Raw genomic sequence first — 14,433 nt, 5'->3', positions numbered from 1 at the left:
CCAAATAGAGAGAAGAGCAGGTGGTCAGACAAAGGAGTAGATAATGATCTGGCTCGGCGGGTTAATAGCTATTAATGAGGACTGTTAATGGCTAACAATGGGTGGTATGTAATAGTGGACAATGGGTAGTGTGTAATAGTGGACAATGGGTAGTGTGTAATAGTGGATAATGTGATAACAAGGCATGGTTTGTGGTGACTGGGGTAAGGACATGGGAGAACTCAAGCCCAAAAGTTGTTGAACTCAGGGAAGGCTGCAGGGTCCCTGAGCAGAAGATGAACTGCTGCTCATCCAGCTTGCACTGAGCCTCGCTGGAGCACCGCAGCAAGCCTGAGACAGAGATGTTGGCCAGGGAACAGGGTGGTGTGTTGAGGTGACAGGCAACTGTTAGATTCAGGGTTTTTTTTGCGGAAACCAAGTCTATGCTTTGATTTTCCAATGTAGAGGAGACTGCACTGTGAGCAACAAATGCAGTAGGTTAGTTTGTGTGACATGCAGGTAAAGCGCTGCTTCACCTGAAAGATTTGTTAGGCCCTTGAATACTGAGGAGGGAGGATGTAAATGGACAGGTGTTACATCTTTTGCAGTTGCAGCAGAAGGTGCCGTGATGCTATTGGGGGTTGGGGCGTGGGATAGGGGATGTTAGGAGTGAAGAGTGGACCAGGGTGTCCAGAAGGGAACAGTCCCTGCTGAAAGCTAAGAAGGGAGAGAAGGGGATTATATGTCTGATGGTGGCAACTCACTGGAGGTGGTGGAACTTGTGGCTAGATGTGACTGCTCATGAGGTGCTGGATTCTAAAACCAATTTGAAACCAAAATAGAAAAGCACACTGATGTAGTCTATTAAGTACAGAAGGAGTGGAAAGACAAGTAAACAATTAAAAAGTAACAGAAGTACCAACTATCTGACCTCGAACCGTGGAGCCCCCAAACTACAAACTGAGTTCAAACTTTTTTCAATAAAGGATACAGCAATGCTCAAAGATCAACTTTAAAATTGATAACTTCCAATTAAAAGCCACAGGAATCAATCAATCAATTTGTCAATTGATATTATTGTGGGCCCAAAAGTAGACATTTCTAAATTGATCCACAGCAGGAGAAATTGGTCCTAAGAGGAAAGCGGGCAAACTAAATGAAACCACAGGCGAGAGCTCGTGATCCCATTGGCCCAAAGGCTACAGAACATTCTAACAGCCCAGCTCAAACACATGGATCATTGTGGGTAATATCTTTTCGCAGACAGACAGAGCTAGATTGAGAGTAAATATTGTGGGAATTTGGGAAATGCCCACAGAGTGTTTTTAATTTTGTTAATCAAATTAAGTTAAACCATAAACCAAATTCTATGTCCCTTTGTCGATCTCATCAGCAAGAGTACTTGGGATAAAATATCTTTTGTCAAGGTGTCCAAGGCATAACAAAGACAATGAATGGGACTTTTCAGAAATTGGATTATCAGAATGGATAGTGAAGTTGGGGACTACTTCAGAACCTAACAAAGTTAAAGTTCCCTTGGGAAAAAAGCAAGGTCACAGCATTGATGGACCTGTTGTAGCTGGACAACAGCAACTGAAAGCACTAAGTGCAACAAACAGTATTAAACACTGTCACCAGAACCCAAAAATCACATAAGCTCTATGGTAAGTGAGTTTGTTTCACCTACTGTAAATCTGTCTTGCAATCAAAGATCAGAGTAATCTTGCAGTTTACTCAAGGACACTGAGCCTACCTACGCAGGATATCTGACTTCAAAGATGCAGACAATGGCTACAACAAGACACAAATAAATAGGAGACAGAATCAGTGGTAAGGCAATAGCAACAAGGTTAAACTGTTACATGAAGTTCACGGCAAGAGAGCCCCGAGTCAAGATCCAAACCGGGACAACTTCCAACCAGCTGATGAATAGGCTTTTCACATTTGAAATATTACTCATTTGAGGATGGAATCAACCAATCTGAAGCTTTTGCCATAATCCACACCATTTGTCAAAGAAAACTGGCAAACGCACCCTCAAAACTGAGATTGGCAATGGAGGGAGTGCAAATGTTTTACCAATTTAAATTTTGAAGGGCATACAGCAGGATCATTAGAACTCAGTGTAACAACTGGAAACCACTAAATTAATTGCTTTCAATGGGTCCCCAATCCCTTGCTTGATGCACAAACCATGCTAGTGCAAACTATTCAACATTAATTGACTATTACAGAGACAGACTTTAGCAGGGCTCTGTTAGGACTCCATTCTTCCCTCAGGTTCTGATTTCATGTGACCAAACCTCACCGGTGACGCTCTATTAGCTTAACAGCCATTAACCCTTTATGTTACCGAAGAAAATAAGTTAAAATTTGAAATATATTTACGATAGTTTTTTTTAGCTCCAAATTGGACATGACAGTAGATATTACAAGTAGGTGACTGGACAGCTGAAGATGGCTATATTCTTTCGCTGAATGTGAGCATCATAGGCAAGGCCAATGTTTTTGCTGATTTGTTGCTCGATTGCTCTTAATTTGATTGTTTTCTGGGAATTAAGAGTCAACGGTGTTGCTGTGCGTCTGAAGACACATCAATGAAGACACATTCTGAAGCCAGACCAGTTAAGAGTGGCAGATTTCCTTCTCTAAAGGTTTGTTATGACAATTGATCATAGTTTCATGGTCACCATTACTGATAGTAGCTTTCAATTCAATATTTTTATTCCATCGAATTTAGATCAGCTGACATGTGAGATTTCAACCTGCATTTCCAAAGCATTAGGCTGAGTCTTTGAATTAAGAGTCCACTGACATTACAACCATACCTTTACCATCTCAATTTCCAAAGATGAGAAGCATGGAATTGGAAGGATAATTTGTGCGATGGTTTGTTATAGTATATTATTTTTAAAAAACTAAATTTACAGCAAAGCGAGCCAAAACTTCATTTCTATTCACCAAGCAATTAAGTTGTTTGAATGTTAATGCAAGGTTTGATCCTTTCTTCTCTGTGAACACCTTGGCAAATTAACAAGACACCACAGCATATTTTTGTTGTTGAATCTAAATTTAAGATTAAATTGACTTTGGTTGTTGAAATTTGAAGTGGGCTGATATAAGATTTATCTTCTTGGCCCTGATGCAATCGGACAATGGAATGAAAGTGGAAGCTTCCAGCTGACTGAATAATTGATTTTTCTTGAACTCAAGGTATCGGGGAAGATGACAATGACTTTTGTATCATATACAAGTACTGTTATAACAAATTGAGTATAAATCAGTGGGCATGAAGGCAAATTGCCATATAAAGTCCAAAGATGAAACTGAGCGACTAAAACTGTCAGCCTTAGGAAATATGCAATAAACGCTTTCTCAAAATAGGAGACAAAAAAATCGCAGTCAGTCTGCAAAAGGAAGTGATGCCCTGACCTTGGTGATGAAATTCACAAATAATTGAAGGATGGCATTAATGGGTGAGAATATGTTATTTGTTAATCCCCACGTAACTATTTTTTCCAACTAAAATTAACAGAAATGCAGATACATTAAACAAAATGTGTTTCATTGAACACCATTCAACTCCTATGCATGTACACCAAGAGTGTTTTAGGCAGTGCTTGTTTGAATGAATTTTGTCAGAATACCACAGAAGATTGATCCTTCTCCTTTTTAGGCTACCTACAATTATGTCCTCGATTTGATTTGATTTATTTATTGGCATGTGTATTTTGTTACAAAAGTAGTGAAAAGTGCTTTCCTCAATCATGGAGCGAGTACAAACAGGATTTTAGACCAGTATTTCAACAAGCCTTAAACACTCAAATCATAATAATAGAATGTAACCTTCATCAACAATGCAATAACTGCTATTAACCACTGAAGGTAAAACTGTGGAAAGGTACATCCTACCAAAATGCTAAACTGGTTCACAAAGCAGAACTAATGAACAAAGCTAAGGATGAGAAATTTGAATTGGATTGGATATTTTCTCAAAAATTCTCCCTATATTTTCAATGTGAAATTGGCAAGACTGTGCAGAGTTTACCAAAGTTATGATGGGAGAGTTCTTAAGGAACTTATGAGGAGCAATATAAAATTAGCATAAATTCTATACTAGTAGGACTGCAGGACAATTGAACAACTTAATATCCAATTTTGTGTAAGCCCAAGGAGTGATTTTTGCCATGTAAAAATGGATGACTTCGTTTGAAGGAGACATTGTAAATTGAGAGCTAGCACACAAAGTGATCTTAGCATTTTAATATTCCCAGGAAAATAAAAAAAAGTAGCTGTTGTCAATATAACTGTAGAGAATTCTGATTTTATTTTATATGTCTCTTGTTAAATGAATTTTTGGTTCATAAGGAGAACCAATTTCCAATAGAATATACAGTTTGTTTGTCTCCAAGTCAAGGAGGCCGTATGATAGTTGATAACATATTGCTGAATAAAAGAATGTAGCGTCGGTCAGCCACTTTTCATTCCCTGAATTCTCACTCTATTTTACAACAAATCACTTTTCATTCTATCTTTAATGTAAGGCATTTCACAAGGGCACTAAGTAACAAAATATGAAAACCCACCCATGTATGGAGATATTAGGGCAAATGACCAAAAGCTTGGCTAATTAAGAATGTTTTAAGACATGTCTTAAAGGAAAACGTGGAGGCAAGGGTAGCAAATTGTAGTGAAAGAATTCCAGAGCTTAGGGTAGAGGCAACTGAAGGCGAAGCTACCTTTAGTGGCGCAGCTATAATTTGGAAAATACAAGAAACCAGATTTATGTAAGCACAGATTTAGAGTGGCATAATAGCTCAGTGGTTAACACTGCCACCTCATAGTGCCAGGGACCTGGATTCAATTCCAGCCTTGGGTGACTATCCATGTGGTAATTGCACATGCTCCATATGTCTGCATGGGTTTCCCCTGGGTGTTCTGGTTTTTTCATAAAGTCCAAAGATCTGCAGATTAGGAGAATTAGCCATGGGAAATGCAGGGATGGGGGAGTGTGGGTCTGGGGGGGATGCCCTTCTTAGGGTTAGTGTGGATTTGAAGGGCTGAATGGCCTTCTGCGGGATTCTGCGATAGCACATAGGATTGTGGAGCTACATAAGGAAACCGAGGTGTGGATGAGCAAGGCCATGGAAAGATCTTTCAAAATAAGGATGAAATTTTTATTTTCTTGACCAGGAAATGCAATGCAGGTCAGTGAACACAGGGTTGATGGAGGAACAGGATTTACTACAAGTTGAGACATATGGAACAGAGTTTGGATGACTCTCAGCTTACAGAGTGTAGAGTGTGTCAGTTAGCCGGAAGGACTAAGAATAATCACGTGATAGTAAAGGTGTGAGTTTCAGCACCAGAAAAGCTGAGACGAAGGGTGATGCTCAGCAATGTCCTAGATGGAAATAAGGCAGCTTTAGAGGTGAGACAAGCACATATCTGCCACAAATCATCAATGTGAGTGCAGTGAGTTCAAAAGCAACGGCACCATGACGCTCAATCATAAAATACTGAAATGAAGCAAAATGGATCAATTAGTACTCAGCAGTTCATTCATATACCTCCATCACTCTCAGAGGTTTGGCACACGTATTAGCCTCACAAACACACACACACATGCACATGCACACACGTATACACACAGACACAGCCACAGTGGACAACTATTGAACTGTAGTAGGAATATCAGCAAAACAGATTGTAGGATAGTCATTGACGCAGTCCCCTTTTTTTTTACAGGAAATAATGAATAACAAAACATTCATAGAATTAGATGAGAGAAACCGTGTTTTCATGCTTTACCCACTGGAGGAGGCAGTTCGGGGATTAATGGGTGTCACAGAGGTCATACTCGTGGATCAGGCTGGAGAGATTGGGAATGAGGATACCTGTAGTCATAATCCTTCTTTCTTTCCATCCCCTCTTCTTCTGACTCACAAGTTGTGGATGGTGAGAGTGCAGACTTCTTACTTTTTTCTCTTTCCTCACAAACCTAACCCTTGTCCATGTTTCATCCCAGATATCAAAGTCAAGGTATGCAGTGGACAGCCTTCTGTCTATGCGTCCAATCCAAGGGGAAAGGGGAAGGAAAGAATGGTGATGAAGAGATACTGTGATGCGATCTTAACATAGCTCCACCATCCTGGAAACTGACAATGCATGTATAATTGGATAAGGGTGGAGGATGCACCTATTTCACAATATCGGATAAGGGTGGAAGATGTGCACTTGGGGATGTACTGGGCACAAGTAGGCAAGAAATGGGTAAGTATATTGGGATGGAGGGCACTAGAAAGCCAACAATGTGCTGGAAGAACTCAAATGCCAACTTCGATAAGTCAGTCTACTGAAACAAGCTGCTATGTGCACATAGCCATTCTAAGTATACTGGATAGCTTGCCAGGAATGCTCTATACTATGTCCAGCATTGTGGCTCAGTGGTTAGCACTGCTGCTTCATAGCACCAGAGGCACAGGTTTGACTCCAGCCTTGGGCAATTTTCTGTGTGGAGTTTGTACATTCTCCCTGTGTCTGTGTGGGTTCCCTTTGGGTGCGCTGGTTTCCTCCCACAATCCAAAGATGTGCAGGCTAAGTGGGTTGGCCATGCTAAGTTGCCCTATAGTGTCCAGGGATGTGGATTAGTGGATAAAGCGTGGAGCTGGGAAAAGGATATCAGGTCAAGCGGCATCAGAAGAGGAGGAGAGTCGACATTTCAGGTGAAACCTTTCATCAGGACACATGGATTAGCCATGAAGAATGCAGGTTTGCGGGGATGAGGTAGGGGATGTGTCAGTGGGATGCTCTTTGGATGGTTGGTCTAGACCAGATGGGCCAAATGTCCTGCTTCCACACTGTAGTGATTCTATCATCTATTGAGGTGTCTACTTCCAGCTGGTCCATATTTTTCTGCATAGCTTGTGCCATCCACATTAGCAAAATACATTGGCTGGAGTGTGGAGCTCCAAAATGCTCACGCTAGTATCAAAATTTAGATTAGATTCCCTACAGTACGGATACAGGCCCTTCAGCCCAACAAGTCCACACCAACCCAACTAGACCCATTCTCTTACATTTTACCCCTCATTAATGCACTAACACTACGGACAATTTAGCATGGCCAATCCACCTAACCTGGAGGAGAAAGTGAGGTCTGCAGATGCTGGAGATCAAAGTTGAAACTTTATTGCTGGAACAGCACAGCAGGTCAGGCAGCATCCAGGGAACAGGAGATTCGACGTTTCGGGCACAGGCCCTTCTTCAGGAATGAAGAAGGGCCTGTGCCCGAAACGTCGAATCTCCTGTTCTCTGGATGCTGCCTGACCTGCTGTGCTGTTCCAGCAATAAAGTTTCAACAATCCACCTAACCTGCACATCTTTAGGCTGTGGGAGGAAACCCACACAGACAGGGGGAAAAATGTGCAAGCTCTACACCAACAGTCACTCAAGGCAGGAATCAAACCCAGGACCCTGGCACTGTGAGGCAACAGTGCTAACCACTGAGCCACCATGCTTGATTCACATTCCAATCTGTGTCATTGCCAGGGACATAGGAATCAGTTATAGGCACACTGCACACTCTTGGAGAACAGCTCATACAACAGAAAAAGTCAAGGTATGGAGTGGAGAGCTTTCTGTCTTTGCACCTCACGTTTATTAATTGTGCTGGTACAGAGCTATTGTTTTAATGCAATGATTTACCTCATTCCAAAAAAATGAATCTCAGGCAATGTCACAAACACAAACATTTTGCCACAAGTGTTCCTTGGTTCAACGAAAGATTTTTTTTTTAGATTTCATTACAGTTCTGCATCTTTAACAATAAGCTATAATATATGTTCCCTGAAAAAAAGTAGTTTGAAATACCACAGCTGCTGAATTCAAGCATCAAATTTATAATTGAATGCTTCTGTGGAACTGATGTGACCAACACCTGGGACCTCCTCATTCTCTGTAAAATACTCATTCAAAAAAGCAGTTACACTCAAAAGCTTTTCCGTTTCAAATTAAACTAACTGTCTGTCTAAAACAAAGCACTCAGGACCTCATCAGAGTCACATAATCAAATGTCAACTCTATTCATTGCTATTATGTAAAGCAAGAGATAGTAATACATTCAATAAGATATTAAACATGAATAATGTGGTAATAACGTGTTCCCAGTTTTAACTTGCTACAGTTGCTGAACCAAAACACTATGTAAGGTGACATCTTGATGAGCTACATAACTCCTTATAACATGACCTCCAGTTTATCTGAAAATGAATTATAACAGCTAAAGTGAACCCAGTTACTTGGTCTTATACAGGGCATCATTTTCTTGAGGTAACAGAACACTTCAACATCAGAACAAATGGTAAGAATTATTCATATTCTCCAAATGTATCATGCAGTAGAACACAATTGCATTTGTTTACAACATTTAACCTTGTCAGTGATTATATTTCCTTTTGAGCTGGAAATACAAAAAGCAGATCCGGCAACATCAAAGTAGAAAGAAATAACAGTGTTTCAGGTCGGTGACCTTTCATTGAAACTCAGTAAGGGGGACCTTGCACTCAATATCGCTGTGAAGCATTCTGGGAAGGGTGTCTCCACAGTCAGAGTCACAGTGAAGCGTTCTGGGAAGAGTGTCATCTCACTTCGTGTCATGGTGAAGCAATCCGGGAAGGGTGTCCTCACAGTCGGTGTCATGCTGAAGCATCCTGGGAAGAGTGTCTTCGCAGCTGGAGACATGGTGAAGCATTCTGGGAAGAGTGTCCTCACAGTTGGTGTTATGGTGAAGTATTCTGTGAAGGGTGTCTCTGCTGTCAGTGACATGGTGAAGCACTCCAGGAAGGGGTCCTCACAGTCATTGTTATGGTGAAGCATTCTGGGAAGGGTGTCTTTGAGGTCGGTGTCATGGTGAAGCATTCTGGGATCAGTGTCCTCGCAGTCGGTGTCATGGTGAAGCATTCTGAGAAGGCTATCTTCACTGTCGGTGTCATGGTAAAGCATTCTGGGATCAGTGTCCTCACACTCGGTGTCATGCTGAAGCATTCTGTGAAGGGTGTCCTCGAGGTCGGTGTCATGGTGAAGCATTCTGGGATCAGTGTCCTCACAGTGGTGTCATGGTGAAGCATTCTGGGATCAGGTGTCTTTCAGTCAGTGTCATGGTAAAGCATTCTGGGAAGGGTGTACTTGAGGTCAGTGTCATGGCAATGCATTCTGGGAAGGATCTACTCACAGTCACTGACATGGTGAAGTATTCTGAGAAGGGTGTCGTCAAGGTCAGAATCACAGTGAAGCATTTGGGAAGGGTGTCCTCACAAATGGTGTCACGGTGAAATATTTTGGGAAGAGTGTCCTCACAGTTGGTGCAATGGTGAAGCATTCTGGGAAGGGTGCCCATGCAGTCAGTGTCACGGTGAAGCATTCTGGAATCAGTGTCCTCACAGTTGGTGTCATGGTGAAGCATTCTGGGGAGGGTGTCCTCACAGTCAGCATCATGGTGAAACATTCTGGGATCAGTGTATTCGCAATCCGTGTCATGGTAAAGCATTCTGTGAAGGGTGTCCTTGCAGTCAGTGTTAGTGTGACGCATTCTGGGAAGGGTGTCTGACTTGCTGAAAATAAAGAGTGACATCACAGGAGAACTGGAATTGTCTTACCTGACTGCAGGAGTAGAGGCTCCATGGCACTGAGCTGATTGATAAGTAGTCGGTAAGGTCAGATGAACATTTATTGCTTATGGATTGTCAGGTCTTTTTGTAGTTTATAATTTCTAAGGGATGTGATCTGGAGTAAGATGGAACAGGAAAGAAGAGATCAAGAGAAATTAATATCATTTGATATCGAACATCTTAAAAGGGTTTAATTTAATGGGCAAGTCATGGCCGGAGAGCTCAATACTATGGTGTCTCCTCTTGCTGTATTTGGGGAGTCAAGCACATTTCCAGTGCAGAGGACTAGCAACTGGACTAGCAAGACTAGCAGGTCTCCAACTGCAGCTCCTGGAAGCCTGACGTTCAGAGCTGGCTTGGTGGCTGATGACGCTGTGAAGCATCCAAGAGGCAGACAGTGTCATGAATTGCACAGAGAGAGAGGTGATCATACTGCAGGCTAGGGCTCAGCAGGCAGGAAGGGAATGTGTGACCAACAGGCAAAGTGAGAGGACAAGGCCGACAATGCAGGAGTCCTCTGTCAGCAGTCTTCTAAAAAAAACAGAAATGCTACTTTTAATACTGTTGAGGGGAATGGCCTCTTAGGGAAAAATAGTGTTGGATAAATTATTGAGGGTGAAAGGTGTTAAATCCTTAGGGCCTGATAATCTTCATCCCGGCCCGAGAAATAATGGATGCATTGATGGGTATCTTCGAAGGTTCTTTACACTCTGGAACAGTTCCTACATATGGGTGGGTAACTAATGTAACCCCATTGTTTAAAAAGAGATGTGGAAGGTGTTGTAATTGTAATGAGGTCAGCTAGGTGGACCTCATAGAATATGAGTTTCCTAATTTGGGCTGTTAATCTGGTCCAACAGGGAGCCCTGGCTGACAGATAAGTACAAGAGGGTCAGATATCCTCTACACTCTGAGAGCTGCCTCTGAGGGAGCTAGATCATTGTCAAAGACTCTCCATGCGTAAATAAAGGGAGACTTGGTGACGGGTTACTGGACTCTGTGGAGTTATTTCAGTGAGAAGACATGGAATAATATGCCATTGAGTCTGATGTCAGTAGCAGGGAAGATGTTGGAATCCATTACCGAGGATTTGATAACAGAGAACTTAGAAAACGGTGGCACAATTAGACACAGTCAGCATGGATTTACAAAAGGGAAATCATGCTTGACAAATCTACTGGAATTCTTTGAGGATGTAACTAGTGGAGTTTATCAGAATAATCAGTTTATGTGGTTTATTTGGACTTTTAGAAGGCTTTCGACAAAGTACCACTTAAGAGATTAATGTATAAAATTAAAACACTTGCCATTATATGTTGTGATAAAGTATTGGTTAGCAGACAAGAAACAACAAGTAAGAATAGGTGAGTCTTTTTGTAAATTGCGGGTAAATAATTTGTAAATAACGAGTGGGGTTCTGCAGGGATTGTTTTTCACAGCTGTTCAGTTTATGTAAATGATTTAAATGAGAGAACTCAATGTAATATTTCAACATTTGTAGGAGACGCAAGTCAGGTGGAAAGGTGAGGTGTGACAATGACTTAGATGTTGCAGCTTGAAGAGTGAGTGTGCAAATGAAAGGCAGATGCAGTATACTGTGGAGAAAGGTAGCAAAATAGGGAGGCAGATTATTATTTGAATGGCTGTAAATTGAAAGATGGGAAAATTCTGAGCGTCCTGTGCACCAGTCACCAGAAGTGACTGCGCGGGTGCAGCAGGCAGTAAAGAAGGCAAACTCTGTGTTGGCCTTCAGAGAGAGGATTTGAGTGCAAGGACAAGAATATCTTGCAGCAATTATACAGCGCAATGGTGAGGCAACACCTTGAATACTGTGTGCAGTTTTGGTCTCCTTATTTGAGAAAGTATTTTCTTGTTATAAAAGGAGAGCATTTTTACCAAATTGAAAATTATCTGGGCATACCCAAGTTTGTTAGAGTCAGTGTCACTTCGAAAGCACACGATCCATACTTACTGAATGTTAGGACATTGAAGTGGCAGGTACATGAATCAGATGTTTACCAGCTGCTTTTCAGTTGGAGTAATTTCTTCATCCATCTGCAATGAATATGCAGAGTGAATATGCTGGTGCATCACGTATAGGTCAAAAGTTGATAGCACCATTTCATTGGCGCCTGCAAAACTAACATTGACATCTCAGGGATGCAGAAACACATCGGAATAACTTAAAATGTGAGCACTGAGCAAAACTGTACCATCACTTGTGGAATTTGCCAAGGTGCCATGGAATGAAGGGAGCATCACTGCATTAGAAGTCGTGTAAATATGACCATGACAAGTGGAATGATTGAGATAGCTGTGGGATGGGAAGGGGTAATGGTGCAGTAGGCACCCCCTTTTGGATATTATGCATTGGTCACCTTGAAGGTACAGCTGCTTTATCAAGTTGGTGCTCATGCTACGAGCCGGTCTATTGCAGGTCAGGCAATAGAGTTGCTTAAAGTCTGGTTCAATAGCTTGGAGCAGTTCTGGGGACCTCTTTCAACCCTTTAGTATAGTCCAGATAGAACATGCTGCACTATCCTCGCACTCTGAGCTCTGCAGCATCAGAGCAGGTAACAGGACAATGTGTTAGATGCTGAGGAGCTGAGGAACACACACAGTCATCTGAGGAAAAGTATAAAGATTTGGGGGGGTTGGAGGAAGTGAGGTTGGGATGGGATGGATGGAAACTCTTCATCAGGCTTTTTAAGGCAGACAGGACATGTTTGACACCCAGTTCCAGTAGATGAAAGTTTGATGCAGAAAACTATAATGAACTATCAATGGCAAGACGGGGGTTGGGATGGGATGGGGGGGGGGGGGGGGGGGGGGGGGGCGGGGGTGTAAATTGTATTTCTTTCTTCCATGTTCTCCTTAGCTGCCTGATAATAAACTCATGTTTACAATTATCTGGCTACTTGTCTGTCAGTGATGTTCCCTGACTGGACAATGATTAGCTTCGAGTAACCACGAGGTATTGGAGAAAGAATATTGGGCACTCAGAGTTCACTGGGTTCTAAGGGCAGGTAAAATGCATGACCTGGTGGTTAAACAGTAACTAGGGGGAGAGAATGTGATTGTATGTGCAAGGCGTTGTTAGCCAAATAGGGTATATGCTGTAAACAGTGGTCTTTTGGCTGTTGTGCCATTATATTGTCAGACAGGAGCAACACTTGTTGCCATCACTTATCTGGCTATACAGCAATCTCTCAAGGATCAATATATGTAGAGATGCAAGTCAAATGTCCACTGAGTGATGAGTTATACTTTGGAAAGCATGTGGTAAGATGAAATTAAAATCAGGCAGGGTAGGTGATCAATGAAGCGAGTTTGATAAGATAGAGCGAGGACTCCCACTGGGCCTTGCAATGAGAATCCCTCTGAAAAGACTCAACACAACTCACACTTAGCCAAAAAAACAGAAGTTAGCCCAGAGATGGAATGGAGAAATGAACATTTGAGGGGGTACAATATCTTGGGCTCAAAAGTCAAAATGCATCAAACCTGAAACCAAGAAAATGTGAATGAAGGGCAGCAGACCCCATTCGCACTGCATTGGTACATGCAGGACTAGGGACTGGATCAATGGTGCTGGAAGAGCACAGCAGTTCAGGCAGCATCCGAGGAGCTTCAGCAAAATCGACATTTCAGGCAAAAGCCGTTCATCAGGAATAAAGGCAGAGAGCCTGAAGCATGGAGAGATAAGCATGCAGGACTACGCCTTATGGGAAAGTTAGCCATTTTAACAGAATCTATATGAGTAAAAAATTTTAAACCTCTCAACATAAGGGGAAAAAAAAACATAAAAATGAATGGTATCCACATGATCGAAGAGCATGGAATTCACAATCCTGAGGAAATAAATAGATCAAATTTGGTGTATCCGGGTGTTGCTATGAAAGTGAACAGTCACCCAATGAATGTTCAGTTTGACAGTTGGACAAATATATCTGTCATTTCAATTTTTAATTCTTTCATGGGTTGAAGGGTTGTGGAGAGAGGGTAGGAAAGTAGAGTTGAAGCTGAAATGAGATCAGCCATGATTAAAACAAATAGTGAAGTACACTTGAGGGTAGGACTTACCTACCTCTACTCCATGTTCTTATGTTCTTCAATGTAGAATGGTTAAATCATGAAATCCACAATCTGCATCATCAAACCAGAAGCTATCCAATTCAAACTAAAAGGGTAGCTAACTGTAAAGACTGTGGAATAAAAATGAAGCACCTTTTGAGACTTTACACATGATTCAAAATCAAGTTCCTAAACAATAAAACATGCATATTTTCAATGTTGACAAAGTTGACAGCAAGGAGCAAAATGATGAACTCAGAACTGAGGTCTCAAAGTGGTTCAATGGTCTGGAGAAACTAAAGACAGCTTACAAGACACTGAGATCAAATACCAAACCAATTTGTGTATTCACACCTAGAAAAGATCTGCACCGACCTTTGAGAAAACTAAAGCATGATGTTGAAGCAATGTTTCACCTTGATACAATTTCACCAGTAGCCAAACCAACACATTGGTTTGCTAGCCTAGTCTGAGTTCCAAGGTGGAACAGCTCAGCAAAGCTGTGTCGATTTTATGCAACTGTGTAGAGATATAGACAGGGAAAACTACTTTGTAATGGACGAAAGTTTGTTGAAGCCAGCAAAAAGCATAATTTTCACCAAATTCAATGATTCAGTGGATTCTAGAGACCTCCATGCGTAAATACTCAAACTCCTTAATAATATTCATCACATCATTTGTCTAACTGGTTACCTCCAAAGTTATTCACATA

The sequence above is a fragment of the Chiloscyllium plagiosum genome, unplaced genomic scaffold, assembly GCF_037043375.1.
Source record: "Chiloscyllium plagiosum isolate Xiang-an unplaced genomic scaffold, Cpla_swu_hap1 HiC_scaffold_30, whole genome shotgun sequence".
Taxonomy (NCBI): Eukaryota; Metazoa; Chordata; class Chondrichthyes; order Orectolobiformes; family Hemiscylliidae; genus Chiloscyllium; species Chiloscyllium plagiosum.
Note: the sequence above shows the minus strand (reverse complement) of the source record.